General features: G+C 44.0%; 1 protein-coding gene across 2 annotated transcripts in view; it reads left to right on the forward strand.

Moving 5' to 3' along the window:
• Nucleotides 1-23,143, forward strand: part of ARHGAP6 (Rho GTPase activating protein 6) — a 1,083,331-nt gene that overhangs the window by 401,557 nt on the left and 658,631 nt on the right. The gene's annotated exons all lie outside the window — the stretch shown is intronic.

Genomic DNA, 23,143 nt, shown 5'->3' on the forward strand with positions numbered 1-23,143 from the left:
GTCTCGCAGCTCGTCGCAGTTGTGAAGTAGAGATGTGGCAGCCAGGAACCAGCTACGTGCGAGCATGGTCCCGGCCTGAATCTCTTCCTCATGTGGGCAGCCGGCTCTCGCCTCCTCTCCCGGCGGGGCCGAGCTGCTCTGGTCAAAATGAAGTGGGAGCTGGGCGTCTCACTCTGTCCTCCGGTTGATGTAACTCTGGCGATTGTTTCTGTTTTTCATAACAGGAGTGCTCGCGCTGTTTTTACTCCCTTCCTCAAAAACCCTACAGAGACGCGTATAACAGAGTTTTGCCAGGGAAAGAGCAAAGTGTTGTTTTAACTGGCAGGCCCCAGGAAGCAGTAGTCCATTGGCACTGTTGACTACATTTCTAAAAAGTTTGAAAGGAGACCATTTGCTTTACTGCGATTTAAAGAAAGAAAAAAAAACCTTTTCCTATTCTGGCAGGATGTCCCTGGCATCAGGTTTAGAAAATATTTCTGTTAATTTGCTCTCATTGAAGCCAACCAATCCCTGTAGGAGTTCTAAATGAGCCGTAATACATAGTTACTTATGGACTTGATTGTTGCAGTATACATCTTTGGTCATCTACATTACTCCTTGAGCGTTCTTTCCAATGACGTTGGATTCCGTGAAACCCATTGGTGACCGGCCCACTGTTGTGACGGACAATCAGGTGGCCAAACCCTTGCGGTGATTGCATGCTGATTAATTAAGTGAGAGGGACCTCCAGTTGGAAGTAAAAAGCAATGAACCAGTTTGCATTAAATCTTTCATTGGTGTTGCATTGGTTTAATTAAACTTAGAAATAGACCCCCCAAGAGCATACCATGAGCCTGGTGTATCGAAGGGGGTTTGTCCTTTGGTGCCTTACGCGTACACATGGTCCTATGTCCTCTACACACTGTCCCAGTATGCACAGTCCAGGAATGTGGTGCTACATAAACATGACCTGAAATCACACAGATTGTTGACCTCTTTTGATAGTCGGATGGCGTCATATCCCAGTGTTTTCATTCTCAGAGGTTCGCATCACCGCACTTACTTGTTATGTTCCGGACAGACTGATTTGTGATATCAGGTATGAAGCGGTATCTCGGTGTTCCTCCTAGGGTATGTATCAACTTGATCTCCGATGAGCAACAACAATCGGAATCACTTGCACTGCTGGCACAGTTTACAAAAGGGCATTCATAGGCTTGGCTCTAACAGGCTCTTCGCCTTCATGGTAGAAGTGCATTGTTTGCTTAAAGTGTATTGTGTAAGGGAGGAAAAAAGCCAGCAACGTTGTGGCATGCGGTGATTCATACAGTGCGTTTTGCAGAATAAGCATTTTACTGCATGGCTTGAAATTGTGCAGAAAAGGGAGATTATGCAAGCATTGTGTGCTATGTGGACTGTTTATTTTCCCAGATTTTATTATTGGTGGGCTGATCATGGTTGATCAAATAAGCTGTTTGTTCAGGGGAGGATCACAGATTCTTTCAGTGTGTGTGTGTGTGTGTGTGTGTGGCAGTGGGGAAGAAGGTAGGATTCAACCCCGGAGGTCTTGTGTTAAGCTTAAGTAAGCCTTTATATCCGAAACAGCTCTTTCTTTGGTTGCCTGATCATAATCACAACTTGCTAAATTTCCTCATCAGGGTTGGGAGCTGAGTGAGAACACCACCTGTGCCATAAAAACTGTGGTAATTCAAGACGAATCCGCAGTGATCTTGGTTAAATGTGTTACCAGACACAGGGGGCCTGGCTTCACGGCTCTCGTTCCAGAAAATGTACAGCTGCCTTAACTGCTTGGACCACAATCTTCTCCTGTTGGGTGATGGATGCTAAGTGGAAACTCTTATTTTTATTCGCTCTCAACTCTTGTAAGTTCTGTTGCGTTTGTGGCCATGGCCCACTCACTTTAGCCGATACAGTAGAACTCCTGACAATGGAGATGTCATTTACGAGCTACTCTGTGCTGTTCAAGTGTTGCTATGCTCATGGACATTTTAGCAAAGATCATAGGACTCAGGCCACCTAAACATTATAGCTTAGGACCCTAGTTACTATTGGTCAAATATTTTTGTAATGTTATTTTCTATGATGGGTCTATGGTCTTTTTTGAAAGCTTAATAACACAAGAAAGAAAATATTGTTTTTCTGTGTGTCTGCACAAACCTGTGGTTAAAAGGGCTGAAAAGTATTTTTCAAAATTGCATGACTGTGATATTTACATAATTTTGGCACTTTCTTTTGTCAAGTACTAGCTAATACCTTAAGCTTGAACATTTCGGTAATAAGAATATAGTGTTGAAAGATTTTCTGTGATATGACATTGTCTGTAGGATTGTAGGATTATATCGCATTGTATTTTGTTGTGCTGGTTTACTATGATTTGATAGTGGTAATAAATTCATGAGTACATAACCTAAGCAAAAAGATCTAGTGTTACGAGACTGGGATTTTTTTTGGGGGGGGAGGGGTGGCAGAAAAAAGACCACACTACAACAGGAATGGAAAAGTAGAGCGATTTCTCATTGTCCTCCTCACTCTGCGTAAAAAACAGGAAAATGCATTTTTTGGGGAAATGTTCACCAAAACTGAAACAAAGGATTACTAAGCAGAACTACATACGTGATGAATGGCCCAAGAAAAATTTATGTTACCAAAACTTGGTAGGGAACTAATCAGTGTTACGTATTTGTGTTACTGAAGACTGTTTAGAAATGTACAGTAGTTATATGCTAGCATGGCCTAGTAAGGGAATGGAGTAGCCATGTTTCTCTAGAACTCCTCCAAGCCCCTTAAAAAAGTGGGTGAGCTCTGCCTCCCTAAGCCATACAGGGGCAGAATTGATTGAGTCTCTTGTGGGAAGGAGCTATTGATACATGCTGTACTCCTGCAAAACTGGAGAGCCAGAGAATAAGTTTCAACGGTGGGCCTTACAACCAGGGCCAGCAATAAAGGAAATAGGTGCACACATAGTGATGCACGAAGGGTGTCTGGCTAGTAGACACCATCAAAGGTCAGGGTGAAGCAACAGCAAGAGGACGATGTTGTGACAGGGAGGGCCCTATCTAAAAAAGTGGCATGCCCAGCCTCGCACAACATTGGGACCATCCAGTGCCCCTAAAAGAGTCAAATGGCAGAGGCAGCGGAAGCACAAGGATGACATTGATCACGGTTACTTATATGGGTCTTGCATATCCTATTCTAGATCAAACTACGTTTTAATATGTGATGCACAGATACTGTTTGTGGAACACTGTGAGATCTGGCACATTGCTCTATGAGATCTTGCCCCTATCATCTTGACCTTTTCAATCACTAAGCCAGTCTTCAACGATAGGAGACCGGGATTCAAGAAGAATCTCCTTTGCGATGGCACGGTGATAGCATACATCGAACAAACCATTTGCACATATATGGAAGAAAATGATCAGGACCATTAGGAAAACTCTGGGAAGCCCTAAAGGCTGTATTGTGGAGTGTGCTTATATCAATTTCATCTAGACTTGAACTCGAATTGAGGTTCGAGAGCGCCTGAAAAGGAGGCTGAAAGAACTAGAGAGGGGCACAAAGAGGCCAGTTCTATGAAGGCAAGTGAGAGTGATTAAGTCACAAGTAAAAGCAGTAGACGTAGGTAAGGCAGAATTTTCATTTTCATGGACTGAACAAAATTACTATATTAAAGGAAAACAAGTGAGTAGGTTATTTGCCTGTAAAAAGAGCTGCACTGGTGACAGAGTAACTGGAATAAAAGTTGGGACTGAAATCAAAAGACCCTGACATTGCACAGGGGTTTAGTCTGTATTATAATAACTTGTATGAGGCCATACATCTACTCAGGGACAGCGTTACAAAATATCTGCACTCCCCAACTCTCCAAACACTATTATCTGACCAATCACAGAGCTAAATTTACCCATGCAAGTAGAAGAGATTTTCAGCAACAGCAGAACTCCAGTCGGGTAAAGCACCGGGCCCGGATGGGTTTAATCCTATGTTATACAGAACGTCCTGTAGATTCCTCGCCACCTTTCTTTTGAAGGTATTTATCCCTTGCGCAGAAACTGAGCAGATGAGGCTGACTTTATTAGAGAGGCTCAAAATAGTGGTTATAACTAAACCTGGCAATAATCCCACATTGTGTGGCTCATGCATCCTCATTTCTTTGCTCAACATGGACGCAGAGAGGTTCACAAATGTCTTCGCAGCCGTACTAGGTCCTGCATTGCCAGGTCCTCTGGATCTAGATCAATCTAAATGTGTCTGCAATATGTGGTCCAGGATATCTATTGCTATCGTAGGATGTGGAGAGGAGGTTTAAATGAGTGAATAGGGAATTTTTAATTGGAATAGGTTCCCAGTTTAAGAGCTGGGTCATGGCTGGCTACAAGATCCCTGCATCCATGGTCAAGGTTAACTGATGCTTTCCACACCTCTTCAGTATATGTAGAGGATCGAGTCATAGGTGTCTCTTCTCCCGTCTGTTGTCCCCTCTTCCCACGGACCCCCTTGGCTGAATGGATTTGACAACAGAAGGACATAAAGGGAGTTTAAATTAATGGTGGCAAGTACAAGGCTGGCTTTAAATCAAACCATGTTCTAGTGATGCAAGGAATCCACTCCTACTTACCCGCCCCATTGCCAATGGAGGAATTGGACAAATACGGCAGGGCATCAGGCAGGCTTTAAAGTTAACTTTATATAATCCGGGATACTGAATGTTTCAGCGTGCCCCATAATACACCCAGACAATGAAAGGTAGCTTACCCTTTCAGTGGGTTATTGAACAGATTAGGTATCTAGGTTTACAGATTGCTCCTTGTTAAGCTAGTTCCCATGAATTATGACTGCTGCTTGGGAGCATAAACCTGGACCTACAGGCCTAGGAAATGGGTGGCCTCTCCTGGTTTGGGAGAATAGCAACAGTAAAAATGGTTGTGCGTAGCAACATCATGTTTGTTTCAGGCACTGCTGCCGATGATACCTATGCACTCACTGCCACAGTTCCAAAGACTCGCTGAGGACTTTAAATGGGCAGGAAGAAAGTCAAGATTAAGAAAGAACTAGGTCTTGCATATCTTACTAGATGCGATCAGGCAACTCAACATCAATTCCTAGAGGAATTGGACAGACTGAATCTGGGGAAATAGTAGTGTGACATAGATCATGTTATAGCAGGTAGTAACATACGGAAAAATACCATGGTTTGAATGGGTGGGGCATGTTTTCTTCCCCAGTAACTAGAGCTATTCTAGGAGTAAGTGACAAGGTGGCTGTCAAGCAAGAGTTTGTTTTATTCCCCTCGCCATTTACACCATTGAAAGACAACCTTCATTTTACACCTGCGGAATCTAGAAGAGTCATGATGGGACAGGAGAACTTATTCTGACCGGATTGATAGGCAGGACGTTTGGGATCACAGTGGATGAGACTCCATATTATTGCTGGCTCGGGAATTTTGCCAATTAAAGTGTCATCTCGAGTGTAAAACCTGATTGATGTCTTGAAAGGACGTTGACTAATCAGTCTGGGGTGCCTCGACCATGTGAGGGACACCCACGAGCACCTGTGCAATTGTAAACTGCGGGAAGTGAGGGGATTAAGCACAGCTTCCCAAACATCAGTCAGGCTTTACACTCGAGATGACCCATTAATTGGCAAAATGATGAAAAAGCCTAAAACTTTGAGACTTGGATAACAGACATTTATCTGTGATGATGGTGCATTATGGGACATTGAGGCCCGCCAATCTGTTATCCTTGCCAAATATGGGATGTACCGTTTCGGATTGGTTATAGCCCCACCAATGGAGTGCAATATAGAATTAAAGAACTGGAAGCTGAGCTGATTTTTTTTAATGGTTTTAGCACTGAGAAGGTAACATACCGAAATGCATTTGCAAAAATAAACCATCTTTCAAAAGATCCTCGAGAGTGCTCTGCGTGCTTGGAATATATCGTCTTTTTGCTCCCTGATTAACAACACCTTGCTTAAAAATTATTATCTGGAGTAGCTCGTCTTTCTTACCAGTAAGAATTTCTCGATTGTATATGTGTTGGTTTGTATGTGTGTATGTATATATATATATATATATATATATATTGCGCTTGATGTGACCGCACTATATACAAGCATTGAGCACACTGATGGTATTTCTGCAGTCAAGTATTATTTAACTCAAAGATCAAAGCAATACCAGGATCACAATGTAATGTTACTGCAAATGCTTGAATTCTGTTTACGCAATAACATCTTTATGTACAATAATCTTCTCTACCGCCAGTTGCAAGGTGTGGCAATGGGGGCCAGTTTCTCTCCAAGCTATGCCTGCTTACACATGGGTGCTTGGGAGGAACTGGTCCTCAAGGTCAAATATGAGAACATCTTTAGAACCAATGTGATTGACTGGTATCGTTACATTGATGACTTATTTGTAGTATGGAGGGGTGGCAAAGAACAGGCGGAGGATTTTATATCCATGATCAATGAATTCAACCTCAAATTTACAGTAACCATGAGCCAGTCCAATATTACTTTTTTGGATACTGAGGTGTTCATTAGCAACAAGAAGATCCAAACTAGATTGTTCAGAAAGAGCACCGCAGGCAATACCATCCTTCATGCGGGCAGTGCGCACCCTACACATTTGATAACTAGTATCCCTTACGGAGAGATGCTCCGTTTAAGGAGAGTGTGCAGCAGTGAACAAGACCTGAAATTAGCCCAACAAGCCAGTAGGATTCGGTTCTTAGAAAGAAGTTACAGTACACGGGTCATTGATAGCGCTGTAGTGAAATCTATGAAGGTCAGCAGACCAGAGCTTCTCGATACTTACAAATCCACTGACCACCTTGAAACAACTACTATAGCAACAACACAAGAACAGTTGCCTTCGTCAGCTAGTTCATTCAGAATTATTACAGGATACAATAGACAACATACAGAATTGTACAAAATCATTAATCGCGATTGGCCTACAATTCTAAGTGATCCTGTTATTGGCCCTACACTTCCTCAGAGAGCCTCCATCACAGCAGGGCCCCCTCTGAGGGATCGATTGGTAAACACTAGTCCAGAAATTATTGAAAAAACGACATGTTTACAGACCAACAGTGGAATCTATAAATGTAAGACATGCAAGTCTTGTATCCACGGTGTTAATATGAAATAATTTAAAGATGGTTTCAGTGATAAGGAACATCTCATTAACAAGGTACTTACTTGTAAAACGGAGTTTGCTATTTATGTACTTCAATGCCCTTGCCAACTAAGATATGTTGGAAGCACAATACATGCTGTTCATAAACTCATCTTACAACATCTTCGGGCAATAGCAAACCAAGATAATACTTATCCTGTAGCCAGGCATTTCAAAGAATTCCACCATAGTGACAATAAGGGCCTGAAATCTTATGTCATTGATGCTGTAATCGCAAGTAGGCGAGGAGGCGATAGAGAATATAAGCTTCGCAAACTTGAAACAAGATATATTTTGCAGCTCGATACCAAACATCCGGGGGGTTGAGTATCACTGAGGACTTACATACCTGTCTACCCTAAAAGATTATGATTGATATATATCCACAGATGACTATGAGTTTTTATCTTAGCAGGTCAGACCCATGAGTGGACTTTTACCTTTTTGATAATTATGTATTGTTTTAGATCTCTTCAATATTTAGAGGGTGAGAGTATTATAAATATTTCACTCTCTAGAGGATACATGGTATTCAGTCTAGGGTTCTCTTTCTTTCTTTCCTTCTTACATTGGGCCCAACCTACCCTGTTCCAATAACTAATTGTAGATTGAGTTAATTGCCTACTTAGTTCTCGAACCTGAAGAAATATGTGAAGCAACGATCAGCATTGCAAAACAGAGTCTTATTGTGCCTCAAGTTAGACCCTCTTGGACCATGTGGATGACTGGGTTTTGCATCTCCAAGAGGTAGTGGTCCGCACCTTTATACTCCTAGTATGCAATTATTTATGAAATAACAAGGGAGAAACCAAAAAGGAAGAAAGCTGCCGAGACTATAAAGCAAAAAAATTAGGGGAATCCCTCTCCGGTCTGCAATCTCACGTCTGGACCTTTGCGTGCACCTTTGCATGCTTGTTTGGTATGTTCAGTAGCGTCGCAGAATCACATTTTACATTTGGGTAGAATATCGTTCCTGTTTCTTGGGACAGCTGTCACGAGGATGCCTGATGAGTTGGTTCTGGAGGTCTCCTGCTTGTAATATGCAAATCCTAGTTTACATTTCTTGATCTGCCTCTTCAATACCACTATTTGTTTCTCATTGCCACGAATCTCTTTTCACAGCCACAGATTTTAATACACACTTTCATGTGGCTCTTTCCAAGTAGCCAACAAAGTCTATTCTCCTTCGGAATTGAGTGCTCCCTTTGTGCTGATCCTGAATCTCTTTTGTTGGCGCTGGGAGCTGCTGCATACCTGTGGTTGCAAATTTCCACAGAGAGCCAACACAAGCCACTCTCTGCCACATCAGGGTTTTAGGTCTTTTGATATTCTAAGACATCCACACTTGAACGGACTACACTCAGGGCAACACCATCTGTCCAGAATTAAAAAACATAAAAATAATTAAATGTCATCGCTGGCCACTAGAAAGCCCCAAGTGAATACAGCCTCCACTCGAGCTCAATTGCTGTTAATAAGTAAATGAATCCCTGTGCGTCTTCTTAGATATAAATGATAAGATACTGGTTTGGTTGTTGATATCCAGGCACACTTCATGAGCTGAGATTTCATGGACGTGTTTTATACATCAGTGGATTTTGCCAACTACTTCCACTAGAAGGCCTCACAGTACAGGTTGAGTTTATTTACCAGTCTTTTCTGAAGGATGCTCCGGTCTCTCTCCACTACAGGTCACTTGAGTTAGGTTTTAGACCATTGCCTGCATTAGATTGATTCATCAAGAGCTTTTTTACACAAGCACTGTCGAAAGTGTGCCCGCCATTTTAAATATGCTCATGAGGGCGCTGTAGTGACTTGGAGTCCGCTGTGTTATCGCTGAGGGTGTCGGGCAGCTTTGCTTCCTTCTTTGCTTTGGCCTCATCTGATGAAGGTGGAGAGACCCATAGCCCCATGGAACAGTAATCCTCCCACTTCCACACTGTTTCATGTATACACCACAAGCGTCTACCGAACATGCCTTCTCCAAGCTCTTTTTGTCTGTATTTGCTGCTTAGCTGTTGTCACACTTTGTATCAGAATTTTTTTCTGAAGTACTACTGAGAGAAGGCCTTAGGCTTCTACGCCGGTTGATTACCTTGAGTAGATCATTCGATTGGAAAGATTTGGTGTGCTTCCACTGAAAGAGTGCTTATTTAGCTATTCTTGCCTTGTGTAAAAGCGAATGCTCAGTATTGCAGCACCTTGTTGGTTTATGGTGGCAATATTAAGATGATGACGATAGGGCTCATCTGTTTGTTATGAAAAGTTATGATGAAGACAGTTGACTACTCATGGTAAACTATAAGGAAAGAAGATTGGCACTGTAGGAGTTCTTGTAAAGCTCTCTTATAAGACATAGCATTTTGCTTTGCCAACTGTAATTTTTTTTTTTTTTTTTTGAAAAACCTTTATTTTAGATCAGTGACACAGCTATTCAGCCGACAACCCGGAGGTACGGCAGCTTTAGAGATTCAACACATGCTTGCGTCCACATATCACTGACAGGAGAGCCAAAGGTTCTATTTTGCATAAACATAAATACAATCCTAAACACGAGCAAGGCGAAAGGTACTGTAAACACCAATAGAGGTTCCCATCAGGGGGGAAGAGCCCCATCACGTCCAACAGGCACAGATCTATAGTAAGGGAAAGGAGGGAAAGGCAGAGACTCTAGAGACAATCACATATCAGCGGGAAAGTCAAAGCCGGAAAAAGACTAAGGGGAAAGTTGCTCCTCAGGCGGATCCAGGTCGGGGGGCAGGCATATGTCCCCTCTGTACTGGTTCCATGGCCCCCACACAGCATGCCATTTCCGAGGGCGCCCCCGAGCACAATACACTGTCTTCTCCCTAAACATACTCCAGTCCATGTTTTCCATCCACGCTGTCAATGTCGGCGGCCTATTGGAGCCCCACAGCCGAGCGATATCGCGCTTGGCTACCATGTTCCCCAGGGTCACCCACTGAGTCTGTGCCGCGTTGTGGTCAGTAGGACTCCAGACATTCAGGAGACAACATCGCACCTCAGGCTGCATAACAATTCCTGTCACCTCCCCCATCACCTCGTGGACTCGCCTCCAGAACTCCATAATCGCACCGCATTCCCAAATAATATGGAGGAAGGTACCCACCATACCACAGCCTCTCTTACATAGGCCCTCCTCAGAGAAACCCATGTGGACCAACCTGGGCCCCGTCACGTAGACCCTATGGAGTATTTTAAGCTGCACCAGCCGCAGGCGCGCGGGGATAGCGACCTCTTTGGGAGAAGAAACTGCGGACTGCCAATCCTCATCATCTAGTTCAAGGCCGTCCCTAATCCATTGGGCGCGTAACCCTAGGAGAAGATCCGCCCGAACATTGATAAGCTTCTTATAAATGAGCGAAATCGTGCTCTCCGGCATGTGACCATCCAGGATCCGATCCTCCAACGGAGAGGACTCGGGCACCTTCTCCCCCTCCACAAGGACTGACCGCAAGGCGTGGCGCACTTGTGCATATCGGAAGAACTCCGTGCTCCCCAGCTCGTATTCCTTCTGCAGCTCCTCGAACAACTTTATCCTACCCTTAACCAAAAGGTCTCCAACCCTGGATATGCCGATCAAATCCCATTTCTCGAACCCTTTTGTGCGCCAAAGCTTCCCCAGAATCTCGGAGTCAAACAGAGGGGTGGCAAGGGTAAGCTTACCCCTCCAGCCCAGCGAGTCCGTCGCCACCTTCCACACATGGACGGCCACTCTGGTGGGCCCCGTGAGGGTGAGGTCCGACGATTTCGAATACAACGCTCTGTGGTAATTACCCCCACGGAGCAACCAGCGGTCCATGGCGAAGCCAGGGCTAAGCGCCGGACCATAGACACCATGGTTAATCGCGCTCAACTGGGTGGCCCAGTAATAACGTCGAATGTCTGGAAGCGCGATACCACCGTGGTACCACGGAAGCGTCAACTTAGCAACTGCGATACGCGGACGCCCGTCCCATAAGAGCGCGCGCTGGTGGCTTTCGATCTCACGGAAATAGCTGGCCGGGACCAGGTCAAGAGTGTTCTGCAGGGCATAGAGGAAACGGGGAAGGGACATCATTTTAAACAGTGCCGCGCGGCCAAGGAGGGAGAGCGGCAATCGCCGCCAGCCCGCCACATCCCGCCGCAGGCGCGCCAAGGGAGGGAGCAAGTTCTTCTCATAGCGCAAGATGGGGTCGATGGAAATATAGATCCCCAAATACAAAAAGCCCTGCTGGGCTATCTGAATCGAACAGTTACGCGGAACAGGCGGGACATCCCCACACAGGACATACAAGTGTGACTTCCCCCAATTAATGACTAGGCCCGAGTTTCTACCGAAAGATGCCAAGACGTCACAAACCACTATCAGAGATTTCTTAGGCGAGGCAAGATATAACAGAATGTCGTCAGCGTAGAGTGAAATACGGTCTTCGTGGTCAGGCGACCAGCGAAGCCCACGTATATCCGGATGCCACCGTATCCACGCCGCCAACGGCTCAAGAGCAAGGGCAAACAGCAACGGCGACAGGGGGCAACCCTGCCGGGTGCCTCTCCCGAGCTCGAGAGGTGCCGATGCCCGCCCGTTCACCACGACGCTTGCAAGAGGCCCCTCATAGAGTAGCCTCACCCACCCCACGAATCCAGGCCCGAAGCCGAATTTGGCAAGCACCGCCCACAAGTATGCCCACTCTACCGTGTCAAAGGCCATCGTGGCGTCGAGGGACGCCACAATAGCCGGCTCTCGTATCGTACCCGTCCTGGCAATCACTCCGTGGAGGCGTCTAAGGTTTAGTGCAGTGTTACGGTGCGGGATAAAGCCCGACTGATCCGGGTGGATCAAGTCGCCAAGTACCCGGACCAGGCGGTTCGCGAGAATCTTGGCAAGGATTTTCGGCTCGGCGATAAGAAGCGAGATCGGCCGATAGGAACCACACCTATCCCGGGGCTTTCCGTCTTTATGTACTACCACGATCGTCGCCAGCCGTTGATCGAGCGGTAGAAACCCGTTCCTCCGCGCCTCCACGAACATGGCGGTCCAGTGAGGAGCAAACTTATCCGGACAAAGCTTGTACAGCTCTATCGGCAGACCATTTGGGCCCGAAGCTTTGCCGGAGCGCAACGCACGGATAGCACCTGCCACTTCGTCTACAGTGATATCACCATCGAGGTCCTCCCTATCCATGGCGGAAAGGCAGGGCAGAGCGATGTCACGCAGAAGATCACTCGAGTCCTCAGTCGGTCTATCCGAGACCGAGGCGTATACCGTACGAAAATAGTCTGAGAAACACTGGACTATACCGTCGGGATCAGTGACAACCTCTCCCCCATCCGTCAACAACTCCGGCACCACACGATTAACACGCTCCTTTTTGTCCAGCCATGCCAGCAATTTCCCGGCCTTATCACCAACATCATACAACCGCCCCTGCTGCTCCCTGTGAAGGGTCTTGGCGGCATTTGTCACCAGATCCCTATACTCCAATTGCTTCAGGCTCAAATTGTGCAGCGTGGACGTCTCAACATCCCCCTCCAAGGCCAACTCTAAAGCCGCTATCTCGTCCTCCACTTGTATCACCTCGGCGTCTCTCCGCCACTTGGCGGCCACTACCAGGGACAAGGCTTCTCCTCTCAGTACAGCCTTAGAAGCTTCCCACAAGGACACCGCGGAGTCAACTGAGCCCTGGTTTTCTCGAAAATAGTGGTCAACTGTCTTCAGCAACGCACTGCGCATCTTGGGGTCCCGAAAGTACCAGGGGTTAACGGGAGCCACCCTGCCCCCGCCACCCGGCCTATGTCCAGACGTGCCCACACCGGTGAATGATCTGATATACCCCGTGCCATGTGCCTAACCTCAGTTACCAAAGAGGCGTGTGCCGCCAGAGTGAGCAGATAATCAATCCGGGAGAGACTCCCGTGGGCCCCGGAGTGGAAGGTGTATTGTCGCTGAGTGGGGTGCCGCAGCCTCCAACAATCCACCAGGCCAAAAGTATCAATAAAGTCGGGAAGCCACTTCTGAGCCCCCCCGGTGTCTCTGGGCGGGTACCTATCTAGCATTCCAGAACCAACCGCATTGAAGTCCCCTCCCACCACTAGCATCCCTTCGGGGAGTTCCAACAAGGCCGTGCCCAGATCGGCAAACGTGGAGGCCTGCAAGGCAGGAGGGACATAAACAGAAACCAAAACCAACATTCTGCCCTCCCACCTCCCCGACACGGCCACAAAGCGCCCCCTATCATCAGCAATGGTGGAGTCTACCTCAAATGGTAGGGAAGCTCTGACAAGTATGCCCGCACCCCTGGATCCCGAGGAAAACCCCGAGTGAGCAATGAATTTGTAGCCCTTTCTGTTAAGTGCATAACACATATTCCCTATAAGGTGGGTCTCCTGCAAGAGGACCACATCTGGCAAGGTCCGTTTCAAAAATTGCAGGACTATCCCCCGTTTTATACGATCCCCTAAGCCATTAACATTCCAGCTGAGTACGTTTAAGCCCCTATCCCCCATCCCTGAACACAAAGAGACCTCCCCCCCCCCCCCCCCCCCCCAAGAGAACCACAATCGGACAATTCTGACAGTCATTGCTACGCCTTGCAAGAAAAACAACAACCCCAAACAACAACCCCAACAACCTGAAACCCTGCACCCCTGCGTCAGCTTACAAGGCCCCCCCAACTTGCAGTGTGCCTGTCGCCCTACCAAAAACAAATCTACAAAAAGCACCCCAAGGGAGGAAAGAGCCCCTATCTTCCCCCCGCCGCCCTCCCATTACTGCAATAAGGTGCGAGTCACTGTCCAGGGCTGAATCGAAGCAGGCCAGCACCGAAGGTATCACTTCTGTCCATCCCGGTCGCCTTCCACCCCTTCCACGCTGTCCCGGCCTGGCTGTCGCCGAGGGAGTGCATCCAACGCCAACTGTAATTTTGAATATTTTTACAATTGTATGACTAGACGCCTGATAGCCTTGAGAGAAAACGTACGGTAAAACCAGTAGGCCTGGGTTGGGTATGATGACAAGTAAGTGATAAAGGCTATAGTCCTCATTGGTTCACTGGAAAATGGTATGTCCAATGTCATAGTTTTTTAAAATCTGTTTTGCATCAAAAAGGTATTTTAAAGGCTGTAGAACTAGATTATTTATTTGAAAAAGAATTTGTTAAAGCCAATAGGTCTTTAAAGGTGGATTGCTTTTACATTGTGTTACAGGCTGTTGAGAGTTTTGTTGTGTGATGCTGATCACCCAATTTGACAATCCCTGGAGATGAAAGATTGGTTTCCCAACTGTAATTATGTAAATATTTGTAATTTTATGACTGCACATCTGATGGTTGCCAACTTATGGGCAACTCAGTAGGCCTGTGTTGGTTATGGTAACAGAACAAAGGTAAAGACTTTATGCCTTCTTAGTTAATTCGGAAGCTTTATGTCGGATCACCTAAGTTTGCTCTGGTTATTATGAAAACGTAAGGCTAATAAGGAGGCCTTAGTTACTTATTGTGAAAAGCATGTGTTAAAGGCATCACTATTTTAAGGACGGTTTGCTAAAACACATTCCTAAAGCCCGCAGGCAGGTATTGTTACATGGAATCACACAGATTACTTTAGTAGGTACGGATTTTGCCGCAGAATATCACTTTGACAAATCCCAGTGGTAGAAGGTTTGTACTGTTGTAATTGTTCCTAGAATCTCTTTGGAAAGGCTAACAGGCTTAGTTGTCTGCTAATATCTTGTAGTTAAACAAATTAATTTAAGTGTGAGTGTATATGTATGTATACACCAATAATTATAATTTAAAATTTACGTATGAGACCAGGGCACAGAAAAAAAAATATTTGGATATCGAAATACAGATAGAAGACAACAAAATGTGCTCAAGAATCCATAGGAATATTATCAGCTGTAATAGCATGCTAATAGGCATAGGTAACTGTTCTGAATCTAAAGATTTGAAGTTCAAGCAAAAGAAATGTTTATTAGATTCAATGACTGGGGTTCACAACCAAAGTTTTAAATGATGCATTGGAAAAAAAGTGCACCAAAAGAATAGAGTTAATTTATTAGTATCCAAGAGGTAAAGCATTTCAGAAAGCCAATATGGGAAAATAAGGTATATAATGGATTATAATACATCACACAAAGAAATAAAGGCTATGTTTAGAGAACTAGAAAAGTTTGAAAATTAATGACTCACTTAATCCTTATTTATCAGAACACTCACAAGTGCCATATATGAAAGTAGCTTCCTTAGGAGATCTACTAACACATGGCTTCTTGTCAAGTGTTAAAGGGAAGAAAACAAACTGGCTTAAAGTTGGACAAAATGGTTTGTAGAAATGTTCCTGATGTAAAGCATGTGAAATTGGCCAACATATGATGTGATTTGAACTTCGGAATAGACAGAAGAAGACAATAAAAGAATGCATTGCTTGTGAAACCACACGTGATATACATCCTCGAATATGGCTGTGGAAAAAAATACGTAGGAAGCACTGTGAACATGCTAAAATTGAGAATTCTACCTCATTAATGTAACGTCAAGAACAAAGATTTCTCTCATACAGTGACAAGATATATTTGGGATACACGCAATGAAAATACTACAGGTTTAAAATATTATGCTAATTAACTTATTGTAAGAAACCCTGGGGTAGTGATTGGAATTTATTCTAAGAAGGGAGTCAAGACTGATCATCCACATAGGATCAGAAAGGATGTTTTGGAGGATAATCCTGGAAAAACACATTGGAACTTTTAAAATTGTTCTCCATTCTTTTTGTTTATGGGCACTTGTACTTCAATACAAGAGGTTTACAACAATTGTTGCAAAAGAGGAAACCTTGTTGTCTTAAGATGCTAATGTGAGGATTTTATCTGTATCACAGAAGGTCATCTTGAAAGGTGCAAAAAACTATTGTAAGGTGTCATGTAAATGGTATAGTATGAGACCGTCGAAATGTGCAGTTGCACTCTATAGGAATTGTTGATTTGAATTTTGATTAAGATATGTTGCATATCAATATTTATTGCATATAACACTTTACTTCTGCTCCCTTAAGGAGAGATTCTTACATTGTTAACTATTTGCACTTTATAACAAAGGATATTGCACTTTAATGAAATTGTTGATCCCAATTTCAAGCAGATATGCTGTACGATAATATTGATTGCACAGAGCACTTTATCTCTGTCCCTCAAAGGTAGGATGTTTTCATCAAAAAGCAATTGCACTTGATGAAGAGTGATCTATTTATATTTTAAATGGGCACTTTGAATATTTTGCACCTTAGGTAAGACATCTCTTGGAAGTCACAGAATTTTATTCAGGGATATATTGGATGTATTGGTTAAGATGGACATAATTTCCTGTCCTTATTGTTGTTTCTTTATGTTAAGTTCTTTAAAATTGTAATATTGTAGAAACTCATTAATGAGATGAAATCATGACATATATGTAGAAAAAGAATGTAGATGATGATGTTACAGTTGTATATAAATATAAGCAATGGGACTTTATCCAGCATATCAGTCTTTCTACATAGTAATTTGGGTACCTTACCCAATATATAGTATATTGCTTTCAAAAAGGAAGATTAGAAATATAAGTGACAATTATCTTGCCATATGTTGTTGGAATACATTTTGTTTGTTGACATTGTACACATTTTGTGTGTGTATGTATATAATATATATATGTGTGGTGTGTATGTATATATATATATATGCGTGTGTGTGAATATGGCGGTTGTCAATGGGTAGTTATAATTAGGACCACATTTTGATAAGAAATTCATTTTCTGGTTTTGCTAATAACTTTGGCACTGTTTGACAAATCTTAATGCAACTTTTAAAAAAATGAGGAGGGGCCCAAGGAGCATTCTAGAATCTATAAAACAATGCAACCACAATTTGATTGTTGCTAAAAAAAAAAAAATCATATGCACAACCCTTCAGCATGGTAATTTCTTGCAGGAGATCATCGATCAGGAAGGTTCTTGTGATAATGGCAATAGAAGTAGGAACAGGAACACGAGCTGCCACCTAGGCATGTGGGCATATGTTTACAGTGGCACATAAAATTTAATTGAGGCTCGGGTAGCCATCTTGCAACTGTATTGAACATAGTGTATTGTTTACAATTCCAAGTTGACAGCCACATTTAGAACCAATGTGTTGGCCATCCTGGAATGGTAAAACAATGATACAGTATAGACAATATCTTTGCATTATGATCACATGGTTTAGAAGCAGTGGCATTGCAGGATGTGGGGAACTCAGGATAAAATCAGTAGCAAGCTAGCAGCCCATTGCCACTATGCGGGCACCTGTAGTATGCTCTAAATATAACCATAAAAAGGAGTAAAAAAAAAGAAATGAAAATGGGCTTTTAAAATGAGGAAATGAACTGGCCCACCAGCCCTAGCACTGAAATGCACTTATCTTGAGGTAGATGTGCACATGTGATCAGGCAAATGCCATCCCACAGAGGGCAATAAGTCCAATGGCAGAAGTGGGAGGTCCACTGCCCCATCCTATATGCTCTCTTGGATGGACGAAGAAAAGTGTAAATGCTAATCCTACAGACCAACAACCAGCACAAAAGATACACACACCGGCTTTCACCACTGTGTAGTTATAGATAGGTCAGAAATTTACATAGGAACATGATTTTTTGTTTGGCTAATAACTTTGATGCTGTTTCATGAATCAACATGAAGTAACCACCTTGGCGTATTCATGGAACATTTTGTGTTCATCTGTAAAGCGGGGGCCGAGACAAAAAGGGGGGCAAAAGTTCAATTTCCCATGTAATGTCTCAATGTAAACTTTGCTCTCTGATACAGAAATAATAGCTTTTTAAAATTTGTTGTGAATCCGTTCAGCTGTTTTTAATGAACTAGTTTTAAAGAGTGGCTCAGGTTGGGTATGAAGGGGTTAAAAAGGTAGTTATTTCTGGACCAGTGAAGTCCGGATATGCTCTGTTTGGCCAAATTAAAAGGAACTAGTCCATTCCTATTGGCTGGCCACAACATGAATAATATTTTATGGCAACTGTTGCAGTACTGATGGGCATGGTCTGTGCATTATGAAAATGAATTTTAAAGAAATAGAAGAGTGAGCACACCCTGACCCCCAGAGGTATGTGGTGGGTGGAGTCAGGGTGAAGTCATAACCAGTGAGGGAAGGAGCCTAGCAGACATAAAGGTTACAGGGATGTTATAGGTAGGCTCAGATTCTACACACATAAAACCATAGAAACTTAGCAGTTATCTCAAGTAACAAAAACGCGCGTCACCGCCATTCTAACTTTTATCATCAATTTCACTGCAAATGCTACAGTGATGTTATCAATATTGTCATAGAAGATGTTAGCAATACATGGCGAGGGTGTTAGTTATAGTTACCATAGGGCACGAGTGATAGTTACTTGAGGTAACTGTAACTGCTTCATTTCTATGGTTTTGTGGGAGTAGAATTTGAACCTAACTATAATGTCCCTGTGACCTTTGGTTTTTGTAATGAATTTCATAGTCTTTTAAATGCGATTTCCTAGCTATAACGTCTGTGTAACCTGTGTGTTTGAATGGGGTGTTTGAATGGGGTGTTTGAATGGGGTGTTTGAATGGGGTGTTTGAATGGGTGTGTGAGTGGGTGTATGTGTGTGTGTGTGTGTGTGTGTGTGTGTGTGTGTGTGTGAGGTTGGTGTTTGTGACTGGCTGTGTGGGTCTGAGTGGGTGTGTGAGTGACTTTTTGGCTCTGTGAGTGGGTGTGTGAGTGGCTGTATAATTATATGAGTGGGTGTGTGATTGGTTGTGTGACTGGATGTGTCAGTGTGTAAATGGGTATGTGATTGGTTGTGTCAGTGTGTAAATGGGTATGTGAGTGTTTTTGTGGGTCTGAGTGGGTGTGTGAGTGATTACTTGGGTGTGTAAGTTGGTATGTGAGTGCATGGGTAGGTGTTTTGGGTCTCCGAGTGGATGTATGTGTTTTTTCATGGGGGTTTGAATCTGCACATCCTTGCGCCCACAAAAACTACCTAACTTGCCCATGAGGGGTCCCTCACAAACCTTTACATCAGTGCCATGGGGTCAGGGTACATTTAACCTGACCCCTTTGATCACTCTTAAATTCAATTTCCCAGCTAGGAACTGAGTCCTGATTAACAAAATGGCGTCTGCAACTTTTCTCTCAGGATGCGTCCAGCGAATCGGCATTGCTGTTGGAGCATGGATCTGCGAATCCGCCAGGATCAGTGGTGGATTCGCGTTTCTAGATGTACATTAATCTTTTTACTGTAATAACTCCAAAACTACTGAACATATTTACACCAAATTACAAACCGCACTCTTTCTGGACTAATATCTAACTTTCTGCCAAATTTGATGTAATTCCGTTCAGCTGTTCAGGCTGAAGTTGTTTCTAAAATTCCTATGGGATAATTGCATACAGAAAATGCGCTTTGGGACCCCCAACTTTTTCTCGGCCTCCTCTTGATGGATCACCTCTACACTTTACAGGCAGCAGCTGAAGTTACTGGCAAACTAGTTTTGAAAATTATGTGGCGATTCGTCAAATGGCAACAAAACAAAAAATGATTTTCCTATGCAAACTAGGTCCTAACTATAACTATCTACTGGCGACCACCAGAAGGCAATAGTAATTTTTAAAACTAGTACGCACCTCGGTTTAGCTGCTATGTAAAATGTTTCGAGGTGATTCGTCAAGCATCATTTTTTGCTGCTCCCTTAGTGCAGGAGGAAATGGAGCCGAGAAGGACCGGAGGACATTGAGGCTCCTCCTGTGGTCACCAGGGGAGCCTGGGTGCGGCAAAAGTTGAAGTGGCCAGGCCCCGGGAATGGTATTACCAGGGCTAAAATTGACCAGGAGAGGGGGCTGCACTGCCCTCCTCCTCCTTTCAATAATTGGCCGGAACCTGGGGAATGGGGTCCTGGGGCCAATATTGGCCTGGGCAGGGGGGCTGCATGGCTACCATCCTCTTTTATTAATTGACTGGGTCCCGAGGCATGGGGTCTCTAGGGCCAAAATTGGACCCGAGGATGGGGTCCCCACGCCCTTTTTAAGGTTTGAGGAGGGGGATGCACACCCTTTCCCCAATATATGTATTCCGCCCCTGGAGTTGGGGTCCCCTGGGCCTCAGGAAGGGTCGAGGAGGGGGCCTGCCCACCCTTGGGGCTTATTTTATGAAGCGCTTACTCCACACTTTTGTTTTGTTTTGGAAATGGGACCGAGGCTCTGTGGTCCTGTTTTTAGATGAAAATACTTTTGCCCCAGGGGAGGGGGTCACTGTTGGACCCACCTACCAGGTGTCGTCGGAGGGGCAGAGTATCCCTACACTGCCCCCCTATATGTTATTTTTTAATTAAATTTTTTCCGGACAGGAGACTGAGCTCCCTATTCCTGAAATGGCTGCTGCCACATCTTTGTTGATGTGATGGCAGCCATTCAGATCTTATCTTAAGATCGGTCAGATCCACAGATTCTCTGCGTCATGAAAGCCACATAAATTTGTAACCTTAATTTCTCAAGAGCTACGGAACGAAATTACACCAAATCACAAAAAGCTCCTTCTTGACAAAGATATCGCTCTATGCCAAATATGGTGTCATTCTGCTTTTCTGTTTTTGCAGTTTCGCCGTAAAATTTTTCAAATGGAAAATTGCATGGGTAAAAGTGTTTTGGGACCCCCGCCCCTTTATTTTGTGTGAAAGTTTTGTAAAGATTCTGGTTAGTATTATTGCTAACTAGACCTTGCACTAACATTAATCAGTGCTGTATCCACAAGCATCTACCCTCACTCAACCATCTTATAACCTCAGCTGTGTATGACATCACCTGGCTGTTTGATTTGTCACCATCTTGCTATTTATCTTTTCTTTCCTCGTATATACATATTATTTAGACTTTCACTGTTGTATTAAACATTTCCTGCCTTTTCCCTACATTACGCCATTCCCTGTTGCTCCGTCCCTCCCTGCCTCCTATTCCCATTTGTCTCAATACATCTTGCCATCCCTTTGTTTCTGACATCCTCTCTTTCTACTGAAGAGTTTCCTCATGTCTGCTTCTCACCTTGCTCTGGGACAAGGATTTTTGCAGCACCAAGTAAAATTACTGTTTCCATGTTGGGGGCTCACCTCTGCCAAGAAGCAAGGCCATTTTTAGGTCTCGCCTGACCCAGCGCTTGCGCTGGTCTGGCGAGACTTAAAGTAAGGGCTTCAAAAAATGGTACCTCCGGCCACAGCTTGCAGTGCATGTGCAGTGGCGCGCGCTTGAGCAGAGGCGCCATATGGCGTGATTACTGCTGCGCGCACACCACTCGCGCACATGCACTGCAAGCTGTGGCCGGCGGTAGCATTTTGAAGCGGGTGCTTGCTTTTTTTTTTTTTTCTGTTTATTAATTCTATGTAGTAATGGCGGCACCCGTGCTTTAGCTTAAACATCTTAGGCTAAAGTTGGGTGCTGAGATTGCTTCAAAAGTAAAGAAATAGACAATTCTTTACTTTTGAAGCAATCTCGGCACCCGACTTTAGTTTAAGATTTTTAAGCTAAAGCACGGGTGCCGCCATTACTACAGAGCAGTAATAAACAGAAACAAGCATTGGCATAGCCAATAGGTCTCGCTTTTGGGACCTTATAAGTATTTAGTTATGCAACTGTTGCATGGCTAAACACTTATAAGGTCCCAAAAGCGAGACCTATTGGCTATGCTAATGCTTCTTAATCCATGTGTTTCATGTGGATCACTGTAAGGCAGGTGCCTGTATTTGCTTTATATAGCACCAACCTTTTTTCACACAGTCTCCAATCTTTTGTATTTTACTTCCCACCACCATATGGTACCTTGAGCTTTCCATTACCACAACCTCTAATCTCTCCTGCTTTCCATTCCTCATGGATCATTAGCCTATTTCTTTATAGCTAAAGGTTATTTTTATACCATATTCCAATCGTCCTGCTTTTCCCTCACTGCCTCTCACTCACTCACTGCCTCTCACTCTTGCCTTTGTAGTCTTTTTTTTGCCTCATCACCTTTATTCCCGCCCTGTGTTATTTTCTCATCTTTCGTTCTGTTTTGAGTCCCAAACACTTCTGTCTATTCTTCTTTTTGGTGTATTGTAGTCTTTGAATAGCATTTCTGATTCCTGTCTCAAGCACTGAAACACTAATCCACATACTACACAATGTGGGGTGTGTGGTTGGAAGGTTGTTGTCTTTACTTTGAGCCTGTGTGAGAGGTCTTTGTTATGTGTGATGACAAAGGAGCTGTTGTTATCGTGTTAAGGGACACAGCACTTGACTGCGTGATGGATCAGGAAATGAGAGAGGCAGACACACATTTTTATACTTTTTGATAGGCTGCAGCTCTGATTATCTCTGAATGTCCCTTTCATGTATTGGGATTTGTTTATTTTTTGTTCTCAACCCCAGTTCCTATGCTGGCTGTGGCATGAGGCTATCTGCACTGATATCCTATAGATCTGGGGGAGGTAATAAATGTAGAGAAAGTGTGATGGTAATCTGAGATCCTGATAGACAGTGAAGCAGACCTCCTTTAAATGTTTGCCATTATGAGACGTCAAGTAAGGAGATTTGCCAAGATGTACTACATTATATTCCTCTGTTTCATCAATGATAGGATGCTGGTGCTTAGAGTATGTGATTTTTCGGGACCTGCAGGGTGGACTAAGGATTCTCCCGTTCTAGTGACCAGCAGTGTGTACAATAGCTCGATATCACCTGCTGTTTATTGCCTCACACAGAGTCCCCTATCTTTGTATGGCTCTCTATCTGGCAAGCCTTGAATTCTGTAAAGGTGTGACTCTAGTTAAGTACATTTCCTCTTACAGCCCAACAGAAATTGGTGGGGCATCACATTCTATCCCCCCCCCCACTCTCCCACATGCCACAGCGTAGTGCAAGTCCCTCACATTTCTTTT

This window comes from Triturus cristatus, chromosome 8 (assembly GCF_964204655.1).
Source record: "Triturus cristatus chromosome 8, aTriCri1.1, whole genome shotgun sequence".
NCBI lineage: Eukaryota > Metazoa > Chordata > Amphibia > Caudata > Salamandridae > Triturus > Triturus cristatus.